Source organism: Orcinus orca, chromosome 2, assembly GCF_937001465.1.
Source record: "Orcinus orca chromosome 2, mOrcOrc1.1, whole genome shotgun sequence".
NCBI lineage: Eukaryota > Metazoa > Chordata > Mammalia > Artiodactyla > Delphinidae > Orcinus > Orcinus orca.
The window spans coordinates 74,909,023-74,927,974 of NC_064560.1; the positions used below are offsets into that span (position 1 = coordinate 74,909,023).

Here is an 18,952-nt window from a genome sequence, read left to right on the forward strand (position 1 = left end):
TATTTTTTATTGTCTGTGTACCTGCATGACTACAAACTTCCTAAGAACATTGATCTTCTCTGTATTCCCCATGCTTAGGACAGTGCATGGTACACAGTAAGGGCTCAGTAGAAGTTTGTGAAATCAATCAGTGAACGGCCAAACATGTAGCTACTATTTATGCATGTAGATTATGTAAGCACTTTATGTGGGTTACTCAGTCCTCAAAACAACCTTGAGGAAGGATTCCTATCATTTTATAGGTAGGAAGATAGAGGTTTGGAGAAGTTGAGCACCTTGCCCAAATTTACACACCTGGGAAATGGTAGAGGTGTGATTTAAACAAAAGACCACTGGACTCCAAAATTTGCAGTCTTATTTTTTTCAGTGACTCCCAGATTTATTTCAAATTTCAACATTCTAAAATCCTAACAGATAAAAATCTTTGCTAGATCATAAGTAGCAATTTGGGAATGATGTGTATAATGTGGCCATCACCAAGAGAACTGACCCTTCTCTCTCTATGAGATCTTAGGGACACATAGGCCCAAAATAGGTCTAAATGGAGATCCTAATAGACAGGTAGAACTTGGTAATGCCTGGGATGCATCTGGAAATAAATTATTGAGGGGGAACTAGGGCAATTCCAGGATTTAGAAGAAATACCTGTGACAACAATATATAGGCAAAGAGGACAGGGGAGAGATCATGATCTCATATACAAGGGGTAGATGTGGGTGGGATATTGGGAGGCATATTGCTGTGAAATGCAGTCTCTCTTTGGATGGAATACAAAAAGTGAAAAGAAAATAAACTGAAGGTTGGGACTTACTATAATTGACATGCGAATGTATTGTTGGTTGTGGAGAGGATCACAAAGTCAGAATAAACTCTGTGCAGAGGAAAAATATATATAACAAAATGATAACATATCATAGAAATTGAATGACTTATTTGAAGTTCGATTGTAAAAAACATCCAGCTGTCAAAGATTCGATTTCTTATATTTTTGAAGTTTGTTTAATCTTCATGTAGACTTTGACATGTAAGATTATAAATTGAGCAAAGGAAACGTCTTTTATCCTCTTCTTCGAGAACCTGAATTCATCCTTTTCATCATAAGGCATTCAAGAATAAAAGCCCATGACATAAGAGAAGTGAAAATAACATTTTTATTGCTTGAAAAAGATGTAATAGGCAATGTTAGAATTTATATGTGTGTTTCACTTTCTGGTGTTTAGGAATAGCCATAGACATGGCAGTCATGGATCCTATTGCTGTAATAAATGGAAACATTGCTATATTCTGTGGGTTTTTTTCTCAATTCAGAACATTGGCCACCTCAAAACATTCATACTTATAAATATTTTCCCAATAGTTTTAATATTGCCTAATTTGAAGTTGAACTTACCATTGTAAAAATGCTTTATATGAGTTATTTAAACTCCACATGATGGTTGTTACTGGGGAGTTGAGTAAATTATAGAATACTAAAATATTTTGTCACTTAGAAGTTTTTTTTTATCTTGAAATGCTTTCAGACTTACCAAAAGTGAAGAACATAGTGCAGAGAATTCACCCAGCTTCCTTGAATGTTATCTTACATAAGGATATTAAAATTATCAAAACCAGGAAATTAACAGTGACATAACACTATTAACTAAACTACAGACCTTATTCTAATTTCACCAGTTTTCTCACTAACGTCTCTTTTCTGTACCAGGATCCAATCCAGGGTCCCATCTTGCATTTAGTTGTCATGTTTCCTTGGTCTCCTCCAATCTGTGACAGTTCCTCTGTCTTTCCTTGTCTTTCATGATCTGGACACTTTCAATGAATACTTGTCAGTTATTTTGTAGAATGAACCTCAATTTGTGTTTGTCTGAGGTTCTCTCATAATTAGTTTCAGGTCATACATTTTGGGCAGGAATACCAGAGAAGGGACGTGCCTTTCTCATTGCATCATACACATAGGGTGCATAACGTCGATAAACATTGTTGCTGGTGATACTAGCCTTGTTCACTTGGCTCAGGTGGTGTCTTCTGGGTTTCTCTATCATAAAGTTACTATTTTTCTCTTTGTAATTAATAAACATCTTGCAGGTAGCTACTTTGAGACTATGTAAATGTCCTGTTCTCATAATTTTTTTCCCACCAATTTTTGCATCCACTGAACCTCCTCGCCAGCAAGAAGTTATTAACTGTGGTGTTTGCCTAATGGTGGTTTTTATGTTGTTCTCATTCCTTCTACATTTTTTTAAATGGGAATTCTCCTGTAAGTAAAATCTGTACTTCCTCTCCTGTTAATTTATTCAGCCAATTATTTATTTGTATCAGTATGGGCTCATTTTATTCTATAGGTTATAATCCAACGCTAGCATTATTTACTTTGTTGCTTCAAGTGTTCCAGCTTTGGCCATTGGCAGCTCTTTCAGATTGGCTCCAATGTCCCTTTGACCTGCCCATCATTTTTTTGAGAACTTCCTTGCTTTCTGGCACCATAGGTTTATCTAGGTTTTTTCGTTTTGTTTTATTTTTTGTTTGTTTGTTTTTCCTTCTCCAATCCTGAAATCAGCCATTTCTCCAAGGAGCCCTGGTTTCTTTTATTGGAAAATGCCATTTAGATCTGGGTGTTTGTCATGGAACTTGCAATAGAAAAGGAATGCACAAAAGGTCTCTTTCTTTCACATATATGTTCGTGATTTTAACTCTAAAGCACTTATTGTGTACAGTACAAAGTAGATTATGCCTTTAGCTTTAATTTAAAATGTGGAATTTTGATTTTCTGAAATATTTACAAGTCATTAGATCCTATGTCAGATTTACAAGTAAAATTTACAATCAGGTAACTTTACGAGCAAGATATTTCTCTTAAATATGGTATTTCTCAACAAGACACAAATCCTTACACAAAGTTAAATTTGGAGAATTTGCTAATTTGAAACACATTTAAAACCTTCAATTTTTAATTATTTATAGTTGTACAAGATTGAGACATCATGAAAAATATTACTTTGCCTGGTTCACACCATATTTAATAAATATCAATTCTGTGTAAGTGTGGGGACACAAGACTGAACATGGCATGACACCTATCTTCAAGCAGCTCACAAACTGAAACCCCTATGAGGCTCTTTTTAGTTTCCCTCGTTCAAATAAACTTGCTTCCCCCCCGCCCCCCATATGAATCCTTTTTTCTTTCTTTCTTTCTTTTTTTTGTTTTTTACTGTCCATCCATCTCATTGTCATTCTGATACATAGTTATGTTTTTTCTCCAGCCCATATACCACAGCTTCAAAATTCTGCTTAAAATTCTCTTCCCCCAGGAAGCCTTCCCTATATTGTCCAGTCTCAACTAGTTGTTTCTTTTTCCAACCCCACGAGGCTAAGGATACTTTGTCCCACAGGCATGTCAAATTCAACATGAGCAGAATGGAATTCATCGTGCTCCCCTCATCCAGCTTCCTCAACCTCACATTCCTCCAATGTTCCCCACTTAAATGATGCTGCTATTATCTACTCAGGAGCCTAAGCCAGAAACCTGGAGGCAGCTGAGACTCCTCTACCTTCCCTGACCCCATATTCAATGGTCAGCAAGCAGGTCAGTTCTCCTTCTAGCTCCATGTTTTGCTTCTGCCCTCTCTTTACCATCAGGCAACTGTCTTCATTCAGGTCCTCCTTCTTTCTTATCTCAGTTGCAATTTGTCTTAAATGGGTCATCTGAAAAGCAGACCCCAAAACAAGGATTTTGGTGCAGGTAGTTTCTTTGGGAGGTGATTCTGGGAAGCACTCTGGGGGAGTGGGGAAGACTTGGGAAGTGAGGACAGACATCAAAACTGTGCTAATGAGTGGATCACCACTGAGGACAACTGGGGCCCAATCCACTGGGGCCCCTGAGAGACTTTGGGGTACATGCCTTAGAATTGTCTTCCTAAGGTGTGACGAAGCTGGAGTCTTTATCTCCTGACCCAAGGGAGCCCTCTCTTGGGGCCAGAGCCTCAACAGAGACACAGGAAGCCATCAGCATGTGTGGGGAAAGTCTGCGGAGATGTCCAGGGATGGGAAGGGTGGGGGCTCTGCCAGCAGCGGCTATACCATCAGTGCATTCTAACTGGTTGTCCTGCCTCCAGTCTTGCTCCCTCCCACCCACCTCCAACTACTGCCCTCAGTGATCCTTCTAAAATGCCAAATAGATCTTGCTATTCACCTGCTTGAAATCTGTCAGTGCTTCCCTTTGCTTTCAGAAAGAGATCCAAATGGCCTGGCTTGATGGGCTAAGGCTCTGCACCCTTTCACACCTGACCACTCCCCAGCGCTTGATCAGACTCCAGGCTCCAGGCACACTACTCTAGCTGTGGTTTTTATCTTGAGCCACACTCATGGGGTCCTTGCACACAGCAGTCCCTCTGCCTAAAGGCTGCTCAGAAATATTTAACAAACATTTTATTGTCTACCACACGCTAGGCACTGTGCTAGATATAGCAAATCAAGTAAGGAATATATCACATTTCTTGTCTGCAAGGGGCTCATTCACCAGAAGGAAGGAGACAGACATATATATAGAAATACACTTCAACTAAGCACTGTATTAGAGAAGGGTTCTTAGAGAAGATGCCTAGTGGAGACTTGCTGGATAGAAAGGGGTTTACCCTGCAGACATAGGAAGTAGCCTGGTGTGTGATTAAGATTCCTGAATGCGGACAGTGAGGTATCTGGCAGGAAGGGGTGAGAGTAAGGCTGGCCAGTGGTCAGGGATCTCTGCCTCCCAGGGAGCTTGGGCTTTATTCTTCAGATCAAGACATAATGAGAGGACCTCTTTTCATCCTTCTTTGGAGGTTTTTTAGATTCACTGTGGGGTTGCCTCATCTAAGAAGCCTACCCTAATTCTCTTCCCTTCTTAGATATTCATCTTCTGTGCTCTTCTAGTACCCTTGGAAACCCATCTCTTGGTGCTTACCAGGCTGGCTTGTGTTTTAAGGTGTATGTCCCCCACCATGGCCTGCCAGCCCCTTTGAAGGAAGGGCTGCTCTTCCTTACCTCTATATCACAGTGCCTAGTACAATACGGAGCCCCTTCAGTTGAGACACACTTGGACACCTAAGTGCTTTAAGGAGGACAGAAAGAGTTGGAAGACTAACAGATGCTGCCCTTCAGAAGTTCCTTCCAAGCCAGTGGCGCATGGTCTAGACCCAGCTGAGTGCAGCAAGTTGCTGGACTTCAGGTACATGTTTTTGAGACCATAGGGGCTATGATGATTTCCTAAAATTGGTTACTTTAATTACAAACAACAGTGATTATACCTTGCTAATGGATTTTACAATAGCTGTGCTCTAAAATTCTTAAACTTACTTTTTTTCCCTCTCTTCTTTCCTCCCTTCCTCCCTCCCTTCCTTCCCTCCCTCCTTCCTTCCTTCTTTCCTTCCTTCCTTCCTTCCTTCCTTCCTTCCAACTCCCTGTAATTCTTAGACAAGGGCTTTGACTTGCAGGGGGTAGTGGGGAAAGAGGTGCTCTCTTAGGTGATGCAAACACTCTTCATTTCTGCTTTGGCTGGACTCAGAGCCAAGTTCTCTGCCTGGCTTTCTGGAGTGACCAACAGCATTTGAATGGGTAGGGGATGGGTAGTCTGAGCTGAGTCTTCTCTGCCCCAAGAGGGTCAGCTTCTGCCAAGGAAGGGAGATGGGGTGAAGCAATGAGCGTATGAAAACCTCTTTCAGAAAAGCCTATTCTCATTGTTCCTCTTCTCCTTCCAGGGCAGGTGGGAATAAGGGAGCCATTGCTCATGGTCCTCCCACCTCACCTTTTCCTTTCTGAAGGAAAACTGTTCAACTCTTCTATTTTCTTGGAGCAGAGAAGCCAAATCCAGCTGGCTTTGCAGCTTCTGGCAGATTAAAAAGTGTGCATTTCCACATGACTTGCTGAGTTACACCAAATTCTAACGTGTTTTTAAAAAAACCTCCCTGCTGCAGGCTCCTCTGAACGCTGACATTGTGGGGCTCTGAGCACAACTCCAGGTTAATTTTCCAGTGTCTGGTGTTTATGTGTCACTTTCGTGTTGGGTTCTCCCCAGTACATTGCCTTGTCCTTGAGGGAGGAAGCCTGTTAGTCTCCAGCTTCCTTTGTAACTTCCCAGTTCCTCTGCCCACAGCCTCTGCGCATCTGCTCACCCACCCCAATCACTTTGTTTCAAAGTGCTGTGCGACTGAATTTCTCATCTTCAAATGAAAATAATTATTTGGCTTTGTATCCACTGCATAGGGACCTCTGGGTGCATAGATAGGCAGCGTGGCCGTAGAAACTCCAGAGGCAAGCAGCCTTCATGATGCAAAGACTACAAATGTCTCACCTCCTAAAGACCTCCCTCGGCAAAAGCCAATAGCCCCCAAAAACATTTCCTTTGAACCGCTCTCAGAAAAGGCAGTATGCAGAGTGGTCAGGAGTTCAAGTGCTCAGTGCCCTCCTCTTAAGCTGTAACCTCAAAAGGTCACTTTAGCGCTCAAGCTTCCCTTTCCTCCTATGTAAAATGGGAATAGAAACTGAAGCTACTTTATGGGGATGTTGTAAGGATGATGAGCTATCATATTGCAAACTATTCAGCACACAGTTTAGGGCTCAAAGCATACTAGCTGTGCCTATCAGTAACTAGCTATTACTAGTAGTTAAGATTAGTAGTTTGAGTCTCTCCCCGGACGTGGCGAGCTTGGCTTGGGTCGAAAGCCAGAAAGGGATCGCCCGCCTTCCAGCCTTCCAGGCCCCTTTAAGTCCTACTGTCTGGGGGCCGGGGTCCGAGCCGCCTCGGCGCGCCAGGGGCCTGAGTCCCAATTGTGCTTGCTCAGTGAGGGTGACCTGGTGGCCGCGCAGGCGAGGGCACTGGTGCGGTCCGAACCGCAATGTGGGTGTGGGCGCGGGCGTGGCGAGCGGAGATCTGGGGCGCCAAGCTTGCCCCGAGGGCGGGGGTCTGGCAGCGGCTCCAGGAGCCCGGCAGGGGGTGTCTGGGCCCTTCCGAAGGACGCCGCCTGGCACCGAACTCCGGACGACTGACGGACTCGCGCCCCGAGCCCCGGCCCCGCCCCTGGGACCCCGCCCCCCGGCGCCCCGGGTTGGCTGGAGCCGGCGGCCAAGCGAGGCGATTTGCCACGCGCCGCGTCTCTGGAGCCGCTCTGAGCCCGGCCCCCGCGGCTGGTCAGGGAGGCAGCAGTGGGGGAGGCAGGGCTACAGGGCGCGACGCCGCCGGCCTGCCCCGCCCTAGGAGGCGCCCGGGTTCTCATCAAGTGACCAGTATCCCTTCCAGGAGAACACGGTCCTTCAGAGGGAAGCGAGCTCCAGCCTGTAGCCCCGGCGCCAAACCGCCGTCATCTCCTTCCTGTGCCGGGTGATCCGTCTCCTCATCCACAAGAAAACATAGTCCGCCCCTCACGTCCTTGTGGGGTAGTGCTCGCTTCCAAACAGTGTGACTCTGTTTGCCCGCACCCTTGTCTTTCCCACTCCAAGTGCTCTAGGATCCACCAAGAAGATAAATCAGCTCTATGAAGAAACCTTAAGGGAGAAGCCAGAGAGGGTGCGAAGGGAGGTGAAGGAAAAGGCGAGCTTGGCGGAGGGACACAGAGTACCGTCGAAATAGTGCGCACGCGCGCCGACAGGAACGAGTTCCGGTCTGGCCCGGGCCTGTCTCCCAAAAATAGCCCCGGTGTGGGGATCCGTGCGCTGATGTCCCGACGAGTCCCGGGCTGAAGGAGGCGGCTCCGGGCGGCGCGGAGCGCTGGTGGCGGGCCCCCGTTGCGGCTTGTGTGCGCCCGCCAGCTGCGCCGGAGAGACGGTGAGGGCCGCGGGCGGCAGGGCTCAGTCCGCGGGGCCTGAGGGGCGGCGTCTCGGCGAGGGGGCTGGGGGCGCCGGGGAGGGGGGCGACGCGGCCCAGGAGGGGCGCCTGCGGGGCTCCGGGGACAGCGGGACGGTGTGGTGTCCGGCTGGCTGAGAGCAGGGGTCGAGGCGCGCGGCGGCAGGGCGGGTGGGGTGAGGGGAGGCGGCGAGCGGTGGTCGCGTCGGGGTCGGAGGCGAGGGGCAAGGCGCCTGCGGAGGTGGGGGCGGGGTGCCCTGAGGGCGGGCCCGAGGTCTGAAGGGGTGTCGCGGGCCGGTGGAGGGAGGCTCGGCCGCGCAGGCTCGGCGCGAGGAGCCTCCCAGGGCGCGCGCCGTGTTTGGGGCTGGGGGGCGGTGGTGGACGTCGTCTCCTTGAAAGTTGAAGGAGTTCCCTGGGGGCCCGGAGCCTCTCTGTAGGGGAACGCCCGAGGGCCGTTTTCCTAATCTTTCAGTGTGAGGCCGGGGTCTCCCCGAAGCGGTTTACCGGGGGGTGCGGGGGGCGTTTTGCGCTGTTGTTGGACTCGAAGAAGTTCCCCCACTTCTGTTTGGGGAGAAGGTTGGTCTAACGGAGTGGAACTCTGTGTGTGTATGTGTCTGTGTATGTCAGTGGCCGTGTGTGTGTGGATGTGGATGTGTGTGTGGATGTCAGTGGCCGGGTCGGTACTTGGGGCCAGGAGGTGGCCCGGGCTGGGGGCACCTGCGGGTGCGGACGCCCGACAGTGCGGGGAGACGTCGCGGGGAGGGAAGGGGCTACAGAGGGAACCGCTCACTGCCCTCACCCAGGACGTTCATCTAAGTAGATCCCGGCTCGCAGGGAAGGTTTTGTGTGATAAGAAACTTTGCCATCTGTCTTTGATCAGTGAGGATTTATTAGTAGGTGAGATAGTGCAAACAAGTTTGGAAAAGGTGAGCATTTCTGAATTAGAAAAGCAAGGGATTTTTTTGTTTGTATTTTGTTTTTTTTCCCATTTAAAGTGTAACTATAAAAATGTCCTCAGACCTGATGACTGATTACTGAGATAAGAAGCGAGCCTTCTGTCATGATCCAGTAGGGAACCATGTGTAGATTGAAGACTAGCAGCACCGTGTTAACCTGCATTTTATTTTACAATGAGATTGTGATTCCAGTAAGTGTGCTTTTAGAAAGGCCTGCTGTGGTGTGTTGACAGTGTGTGTATTTTAAAACAAATACTGTCTGAAAATTTTCAAGTTTTAGCACAGTATGTTTTCATTGTGTCTTGTATCTATTACTGTATGGAGAGAAGGTTCTCTAAAGCTGTAATTAGGTGTACATTACAGAAGAGCACTTTTCCTTTAAGAATCCAGCTGTGTTGTTTTGGCATCTGCCAAGTACTCCAGTTGTCAGTTTTAAAATCTGTTACCTTGGCAGTCCTTGTACAGTCTGTGGAAAAGTTAAACAAAATAGCTTAAAGATTTTTTCTGCAAACACAAAAACGGCATTTATTTTAATAGTGTGAATTTAGGAAATGAGGATAAAATAACTATATTGTGTTATTATGGCTTTTGTATATGTCTCTTGGTTTGGGGTGTTTTTTGTTTTTTTGGTTTAGTTTTGGAAGGCTCAGTCTTTACTCATTTCTTTTCCTGTGAATGGCAACTTTTAAGAAAAAAGTCAGAAGTGTTTTCACTAAAGTGGAAGACAATTTTAGTTAGACTTTATATAACATGTGTTCACTATGTTTGATATAAAACATTAAGATTAGTTCTATATGATGATGCACTAACTGATTGTGGAATCACTTCTAATTCTCAGTGAGCATCGTAGTAAAAAGTTGTGATAATGGTGTTAAAATGAAAATACTCTGAAGAACTAAAACTAGTGATTTAAATACTTTGCAGACACGGGCTTTAATAATTCTGTTGGAAGAGTGCTTCCAGTTGAAACTTATTTACTAAAGCCGTCAACAATTGTGAGATGGTAGTGACCTCTCTAAACACAGGTTTTTCATTTAATTCACACTGTTGTTATATATGAAACTGGTTTTATTCACACTGGAGCAAAGGTGATAAAATCATGTTAACTCCTTAAATTGCTTCCTAGCAAAAGTCCAATAAAATTGTTTAGGGCAATGAGTGAATGAGTGGTGGGGAGTGCTCAGTAGAAGGAAAATAGCTCTTTGGGGCTCAGAAATAATAATTGTCAAGTCACCATATGGAATTAGGGATTGAGAATAATCTTCTTTATTATTAGAGTTTTTATGTTTCCTTAATGGGTATGTTTGACAAAGGTTATTTTGTAAATGCAACTGGAAATAATCTTTTAAAGATGAGTTGTTTTGAATGGTGATGTTTTATTTTTCAAGGCAGTTGCATTATTGCTTTGTATTTTACATTAAGAAAGCAGTGCAGGTTAATATTAATTTTATTAATATTCAAGCAGTAGCAGTGTCGTCACTCATTAATTTTTTGGTTACCAAGAGAAATATTTAAGTATATTCTGAGAGTGGTTAAGTAATTGTGGAAATGTTTATTAGAACGTGATTTTGAAGTTTGAAATATTTTAACAAAATCTTTTTAGTAGATTTGTTTTCCGATTTAGGAGGGGGAAGCCATAAGTAAATTTGTTACTGGGAAGTAGCATGCTTATCAGTGTGGTTTTGGGAAGCCACTTTTTTTCCCTCCCTTTGCTGCTTTTATAAAGTCTGGCAGGAGGAATTTCGAGTAACACACAATGATGATGGTCCTAGATTTTCTTTGGGCATTTCTAATTTTATATATTCTGTCTTGTAATCAGACTATGCACCTATTTTTTGTTTGTTTTGGAAGATATACTCTTGGTACATATGAATGTTACAAAGTCTAGCTGAAGTTTTCTTTTATCAGCGATGGGACAATGAAAATACTGCTTTGTGGACTGAAAACGATCAGCATTGCCTTTTTCTAGATTAGAAAGAAAATTTCTGAATGTTCTTAGTAAATTGAGAAGCGAGTGCCCTCTCAATGTTTGAAGTAATAAGGGAAGTGTAAATATGGAAAATCAAATCTGTCTTCTAGTTAACTTACTGCATAGAATAATACATTGTGCTGACTTGCAAGTCCTCATAAAGGAAGGCTGCTTGACTTTGTCATCAGATCTTGGTTCTGATCCCAGCTCTACCATTGACAAAGTTATGAGACATCTTCTGTGAAATGGGAAGGAATTACACCACCTGCCCCATAGAATTGTTAGAATTAAATGAAATAATGGTGTGAGTTCCTAGGACGTTCCCTGAGACCTGATGTACAAAAATGCATATTGCCTCGTCTCCTTTCATCTCTTCCTGCATACATCCCTTCCTTCCTATGTAGATTGTATAGGTACTCTGCCCAATACCTGTACCTTTAGTGTTTGTTACCAAAAGGATTTCATGTAATGTATAAATACAGGAGAATGCTCATATATTTGTTTGGGATAAAATATCCCAGCATCTTAAATTCATTGTCAGATTAAACATAAAATGTTTAGTTGACTGATCTGCAATCATTGTTGGATTCTAACTTCCATGATCTCTCTACATAAAAAAAAAAAAAAAGTGAAATATAAGTATTTTTCCTACTTTTCACTGAAACATGTCGTTAAGGAATTATCTGTGGGAGTTATCTTTAAGATATGATATTTAAAATTTGAAATTACAAAAATATTTTTATAACATACCTGGAATAAGTATATCTAAAAAATAGGTTTTCTTTAGTTGGTAATTTTAATTTTTTATTCTTCATTTTACTTGCTTGGTGGAACTAAATTATTTTATTTAGGTGTGCTTTATCTGTGTATGGTTTATCTGTGTGTACTATGTTAAATGGATCCTGTGTCCAGTCTATTATAATTGAAAGTATAAGCTCATTTGTTAATAAGTCTCATGCATGGCACGGGATATGTGTTGGCACATATTTAATAAGTACTATATTATTTATATAGATATATGTTATTTACTGATTTTAATAGTTTTGTATTTACTAAATTGATATTTACTGAACTTAGTATTTTATTTAATATTGAATCATCTTAGTAATCACTGAAGATGAAATCATAAGCATATGAGTTAAGAAAATTAGCTGGTTTATGAAGTGGAATACCAGATTTTTGAATATTGGTGTATGACAGCAGATAATTTACTTCTTCATCAGTTTAATACCTGTTGATGCTGAAAGCCAGAGGAATTGTTAACATGGGTGAAAAACAGACACTAGCTGATCAGACTTCTAATAACTATCAGCCAAGGCACATCTTTTTATGGTTGTCTTGAATCAATACTAATTTTATTTTCTTCCTTATACAAAAATGTAAACTTTAATTTATGGACTTAAATTCAGCCATCAATAAAGTTACATTGTTATATGTTTTGAGAAACGTTTTGGTAGTGGGTGGTAAATTTATATTGCATGAGCTGGACCTTTTCACCAGGTTATTTTTGTTGCCAGCAGCATGCATGTGGAGCTTGACTTGGATTAGTTTGAGGTATGATTTGTGACCCTTGGAACAAAAGGATACTCTCCATTTAACCTGGTAAGATAACTTGTAGCTGTTGGCTTATTAAAACAAGGTGCTCTTGCATTGACTAATATTGTATTTGCTTGTCTCACTTTTTATCCCCAGCCCTAGCAATCCATCTTTTACATAGAGATTAGGATTACATTTCTAAAATTCAGATCTAAATTCAGATCTGAATTTTAGAAATTCAGAAACTTTGAAGGCATGTAAAATCAGTAAAGAGGCAGTAATTTAAAAGATAAGAGGTTGACCTCTAAAATCTGACTGCCCAAGTTTTAGAATACCCACTCTAGCACTTTTTCTTTGGCAAGTTCTCAGTCTTCTTGAGGCTCAGTGTATAAAACAGTGATTATAATGTTATTTACTTTGTAGAGTTGTTGAGACGATTGAATGAGACATGTATTGTCAAGCTTTTAGCACAGTCCTTGGTACCTAAAATGCAGTAATTTTTTCTCCTGCTGTTACTATCATTACCACTACTGCTGTTGCCATTATTAGTCACGGTTCACTTCATAGTATGATTCTATCCTATCTTTCTAGGCTCATTGTCAGCCACAACTCTTCAGTTTCTATGACCCAGTTAAGGCCAGCTATTTGCTCCTCTCTGAAAAGGCTATTATTTTCATGCTGATGTCTCCCACTTTTATTTTTCTAGCCCAGAATTTTCCTGAGCTTGATATTCACTTGGAAATCTAGTTGGGATTTCAAACATAATGTTAGTCACGTGACTAAGATATAGCTATTTATTCCTCTCCCCCAACCTTCTTCCTCTCTCCTACCCTCAAACCCTGGTGTCTCTACTGGCCCTCCCCATCTCAGTAAATGGCAGGACTCAAGCCAGAAACCTAAGATATCATTTTGGATTCTTTTCTTTAATCTCAGATCCAACCCATCCACACGTTATGTTGTACCTTCAAAATCTGTCTTGAGCCAATCCACTGCTCTTAGCCTTCACTGCCTTCACCTCTTTATTTCAAGGCATCATTATCTCTTGCATGAATTACTGCAATAGCCTCCTGACTGGGCTTCTTGTTTCTTTTCCTGTTCCTCACAAGTTCTTTATTCACACAGCAGCCCTAGGAACCATTTTAAGAGCCTCAGTCATGTCATTTTTCCTTAAAATCTTCCAGTGACTTCCCATTCCTCTCGAATGGCCTGTATTCTTTTCTGCGACCTGAAAGGCCCTGAATGATCTTTCTCCTTCTCATTGTTCTTCCCTTCATTCACTGGATGCCAGCCACTTGTGCCTCTCAGTGTTCTTTAAACGTTTTACTTCCTTTTTAGGGTTTTTTGCACTTTTTGTACTACCTGCTTGAGATGCTTTTCATAAGGCTGGCCTGGCCAAACTCTTTGGAACTTGGCCCAGATCTCACTTTCTCACTCAGACCATCCTGTTTAATGTTGCAGTCCGTTAGTTACTCTGTCACACATCTTGTTTATTTTCTTTAAGACACTTAGTATAATTTGTACATATCTTGTTTAGTTATTGCTTAATTATGGTTTTTCTCCATTATCTGAATGTAATATATCTATATCTTCATTCATGTTTTTGCCAGGGATTGGAATGCTCACTTGCTCATATTTATCCTTTAAGTTGTAGCTCAGATGTTATCTTGATAACCGATTTTAATGTTTTTAGACAAAGTTTTCCTCCCTTGCTCTTGATGCACACACTATTTGTAAAATCCATTATAGCCTATTTAAAGTATTATAATTGATGTCATTCTCTTCTGCTAGGCGGAATTCCTGTGTCAAAGACTGTGTTGCTCTTTCTGTATGCTCAGTACCAACCAGTCTGTCATGCCACATATTAAATCTCCGTAAATGTTGAATTGAGTGGAAGTTGTCCTAATCAACTGAAATGACCAACACAAACCAGTTTTCCCAAATGAGACTTTAAAAATTATAAAAGTACTTTCCAGATTATAAAATACTAGTTTGTGCATTTCCTGTACATATTAATATATGTATTCTGGGTCAAGGCAGGAATCCCAGAGTTATCGAGCCTAAGTATAATAGCATTTCCTGAGATTCCATTTTGTGAGAGCTTTCGTGGCCAGCATTAGGAACCTAACAGCTATTTGTAATGGTGAAGAGCATTCCACATTCTAAATACCTAAATTACAGATGAGCTTTTGGAACATAATCTGTTTGTAAGTTGGGGACTGTTTTAGCAAAATGTTTATTTTGATGCTGAAAACCTTTTTCTTAATGGTGTTAAGCTTATTTTCACATGAATTATGAAGGGAAAGGGAGAAAAGAATCTGCGAGTTGAGATTTTGTTTGTCAGAAATGGCTCAGTTTTCCCAAAGTAAAGTTTTGGTATTGGCAGAAGGTAGTTGTTGTTTTAATGTTTTGCTTTGGGAAAACCTTAGAGAGAAGTTACAAGACTAGTACAGTGAACTCATATACCTGTCACCTAGATTCACCGATTGTTAATATATTTAGCATATTTGCCTTATGATTCTCTGTATTTGCAGAGTGGCCCCAAACTCTGGAAACAGATATTATTATTTTATTTTATCTATAATTTGAAGCTCCTTGATTACATTTTCTGGAGTATGCCAAAGATTCAAGTTTATTCAGTTAAAGTCAGAAGCATATCATCTGAGGCAGAACATCACAGATGCATACAAGGGATAGATTGGAAATGCTGCATTAATGTACTTTGCTAACAAGGAAACCACATATTAAACATATTAATGTCATTCAGCATATCATGTGTTGTGCTGTAATAGCAGGAGTCCACTCTGTAGATCTTTTTCCTCTTCTTTTTTTTCTTTTCTCCTTTTTCTTCCTTTTCCTATTATAATTATTTTTATTGTTAACCATTTGAGAGTAGGTCTCACACATCATGATCCTTTACCCCAGGTGCTTCAGCAATATTGTCTAAGAACAAGAGATATTCTTACATAACCACAGTATGATGGATTCAAGAAATTTAATATTGATACAATAATTTACTATACAGTTCATGTTGAAATCTCTTCAGTTGTGCCAATAATATCCTTTAATAGTGTTTTTTTCTAATTCAGTGTTATTTATTGTATTTTAGTTGTCCTCTCTCCTTTAATCTGAGACAATCCTTCAACATTTTTTTTCCTCTGGCATGAATAGTTTTGAAGAGTACAGGTCCTTTGTTTTGTAAGATGCAGGAATACCACGTAAGTGGTGATATATCCTTCATAGAAAAAGGCAATATAATATAATGGTTGACCCATAGTATTGTTGTTTACTTGGATCACTTAGTTAAGGTTTGAAAACTCCATGTAAAAGTTTTCATTGCCCCCTTTGTTATTGTTGAATAATCTTTGGGGAGACCCTTTGAGACTGTGTAAATACTCTGTCTTCCCCCAGAATGTTCACATAATGGTTTTAGCATTTGTTGATGATTCTTGCCTGAATCAGTTATTACACAGCAGTTTCAAAGTGGTGTTTTTATATTATTCCTTCTATATTTGTTAGTCGGCCTTCTTTTCAATTGTAAATTAGACCTTTTCCTTTTCATTGCTTATTTAATATCAATATAAGTTTATAGATTCTTTTTTTATGAAGTAGGTTATACTCTATCACCTGTAAGTATTCATTTTTTAAAAATATTTATTTATTTTTGGCTGTGTTGGGTCTTCGTTGCTGCACACGGGCTTCCTGTAGTTGCGGCGGAACAGGGGCTGCTCTTCATTGTGGTGCACGTGCTTCTCATTGCAGTGTTCTCTTGTTGCGGAGCACGGGCTCTAGGCGCACAGGCTTCCGTAGTTGTGGCTCGCGGGCTCTAGAGCGCAGGCTCAGTAGTTGTGGCGCATGGGCTTAGTTGCTCCGTGGCATATGGGATCTTCCCAGACCAGGGGTCGAACCTGTGTTCCCTGCATTGGCAGGCAGATTCTTAACCACTGTGCCACCAGGGAAGTCCCCTGTCAGTATTCATTTTGATGTTCCAAATTAACTCAGGTTTGGTCAGTGGGAGCTCCTTCAACTTAACTCATTGATTGTTTTGACATGTTTCTATCATTTTTGGAGCACTTCCTTACTTTGGGGACAGAAGATATTCCAGACTCATCTTCTTTTCCTGCAGCTGTCCTAGGATCAGCCATTTCTTCAGGGGGGTCCTGGTTTCTTTCATTGGGTTAAGAGTATTTAGAAGTCAAGAACTGGGCAGTAGGTATGCTCGTTGATACTGGAATATCATTGTTTTTAGAGCCTTAGCTGACCAAGCTGAGAAATTTTGAGTTTATGCTGATTGCTCAAGCAGTAGATTGTAATTTTTCTTTACGTTCCTGGAACTCCTTAGCACAGAATCTTTTCTTTTGAAACTGTTAACAGTTTAAGTGACTAATTTGTCATGGATTTTTTCTGTTTAATTCTGTAATGGTTGGGTCTTGATTTCCAAAACTTATTTTAAGGTTCTTGGGAATAGGAGTCCTGTTTTATATCTCTTTGTATGTTCAGTGAATATGTTTCATAGTGCCTTGAGCATGATTGGTACCCACAGGTGGTTTATAATGTATAAATATAATAATGACTCAATATTATGTTTATTACTTTTACACCATAGTTAACTATTCTTGTGTTTTGTTGTAGCATTTCAGGTAATTTTGTGGAAGCTTTTAAGTGAATTGGTGATTCATTTGTTCTGTTTTTACTAACTTTGTTAACCTTGAAGTAATGAAACATCTAAAAGTTTTTCAACTTAAAAATTTTAAAAACCTAATTCTTGAGATTAAAGTATATAATTAAAGAACATCAAAACGACTAATTTTGACATTGCTGTTTTATAGTGTTTTGTTCTTTAGCCCTTTCTGGGATTCACTTTAATTATAGTGAGATGATATCTAGATCCTTTTTAAGTCTAGGTTACATGCTTTATATATAATTAACGTTGACTTGTTTATGAAAGTGAAATTAAGTGCTACAAAGTGTAGTGGAAAGAATATTGTGCTACTGAGCCAGGAGTCATTGGGTTCTAACTCTTTGTAAACATTGTGTTACTTTGGCAATTTCACAGTTGGATTTTCATTATCTTATTCAGTCTATGGGGCTAGGTGATGAGGAATAAGAGTGAAAAGGCATGGCTTTCACAGTCATGTGGGAGTATGGATACATATAGGTTTATAATTCACTTTGCTATGTGCTTGATGTGTATAGTGCAGAGTGCTACAGGAGCACATAGAAGGGGCAATTAACCCGGTTTCAGGGAAGCCAGGAAAATTTATTCCACTGGAAGTGACATTTTCAACTTAGGATGAAGTCTAAAGAGTGAATAGGACTTAGCCTTGTGAAGAGAGTAGGTAGAGTTTACTAGACCTGTTAAGGGCAAGAGATACACTTAAGAACCTTGGGTTGCTTGGAGAAACTCAAAGAGTACACTATGGATGGGTCAGGCAGTGCCAGAGAGATTAGACTGGAGAGGTAAATAGGGACCAGATTATGAGAGCCCTTAAGCTGTGTTAAGGAGTTTGTACTTTATTTTAGGGAAAATCTAAGCATCTTAAGCCTGGGAGGAAATTAATTTAAAAGGTGATACTGATTGCACTGTGTAGACTTCTTCAGAGAGAGTTAACAACTGGTAGGCAGGGCTTCCCTGGTGGCACAGTGGTTAAGAATCCGCCTGCCAATGCAGGGGACATGGGTTCAAGCCCTGGTCTGGGAAGATGCCATACGCTGCGGAGCAACTAAGCCCATGCGCCACCACTACTGAACCTGCTCTCTAGAGCCCATGAGCCACAACTACTGAAGCCCGTACGCCTAGAGCCCATGCTCCGCAGCAAGGGGAGCCACCGCAATGAGAAGCTAGCGCACCACAACGAAGAGTAGCCCCCACTCACTGCAACTAGAGAAAGCCTGCGTGCAGCATCAGAGACCAAACTCAGCCATAACTAACTAACTAACTAACTAAATAAATTAAAAAAACCCAAAAAACTGGTAGGCAGGGAGAATAATTAGGAGGATGTTACAACAAATTAGTTAAAAGGGGTTAAGGTGGCCTGGACTGTGATAGTGGGATGAGGATTGAAGAAATAGTTGGATTTGAGGAGATATATAGGAGGTAGAATGAAAGGACTCAGTGATGGAGGGCTTGTGGAAGATGAAAGAGAAAGAGTTAAGGGTAATGATTAGGTTTATGGCTTGGGCAACTGAGGGAATGAATGGGGTGGTTTACTGAAATAGGAAGCACAAGTGGAGATTTAGGCTTTGGAGAAAGATGATGAATTTATTTGTGATAGAGTGCCTAGATGGATAAAGAGGGTATAGTCAGAGCGTGGGATGTATATACTCTCAGAAGTGAAACAGTTCCTGTTAATGACAAGGCCTAAGGAGTTGCCCATGGAATGGGTGTTTGAAGAGGGCTGGAAGTGAAGGTATGTAGTGGTCCGGGAACAGAGAGGATTTATCTATTAAAAAAAGCCTAAGGGTATGCCTGCCCTAAGGCAGAGCACCCTGTTTTAGATTATCTCAAGGTTTTCAGCATTTTATCTTGGAAACTAGAAGTGAGAAATTTCAGATACTGTGGTCTCAATAAGATTGTCTTAAGTTAAACAAAAAAGCAAACAAAAAAGCAAAAACAAACAAAAAAAAGAAAACCCCGCAACAATAAACATTTTTTTCTAAACAAAGCAGGAGACTGTTTAATTG

General features: G+C 41.3%; 1 protein-coding gene across 11 annotated transcripts in view; it reads left to right on the plus strand.

Moving 5' to 3' along the window:
- Nucleotides 1-7,254: 7,254 nt before the first annotated feature.
- MEF2A (myocyte enhancer factor 2A) overlaps nucleotides 7,255-18,952 on the plus strand; it is a 174,867-nt gene continuing 163,169 nt past the window's right edge. For 3 of the 11 annotated variants that reach the window (XM_033431437.2, XM_033431436.2, XM_004271652.4), the window contains exon 1: nucleotides 7,260-7,792. The gene's annotated coding sequence lies outside the window, so the exon portion shown is untranslated. Of the gene's footprint in view, nucleotides 7,793-12,255; nucleotides 12,338-18,952 lie in introns of all 11 variants that reach the window. The other 8 variants (XM_033431438.2, XM_033431435.2, XM_033431440.2 and 5 more) reach the window with 8 other exon arrangements.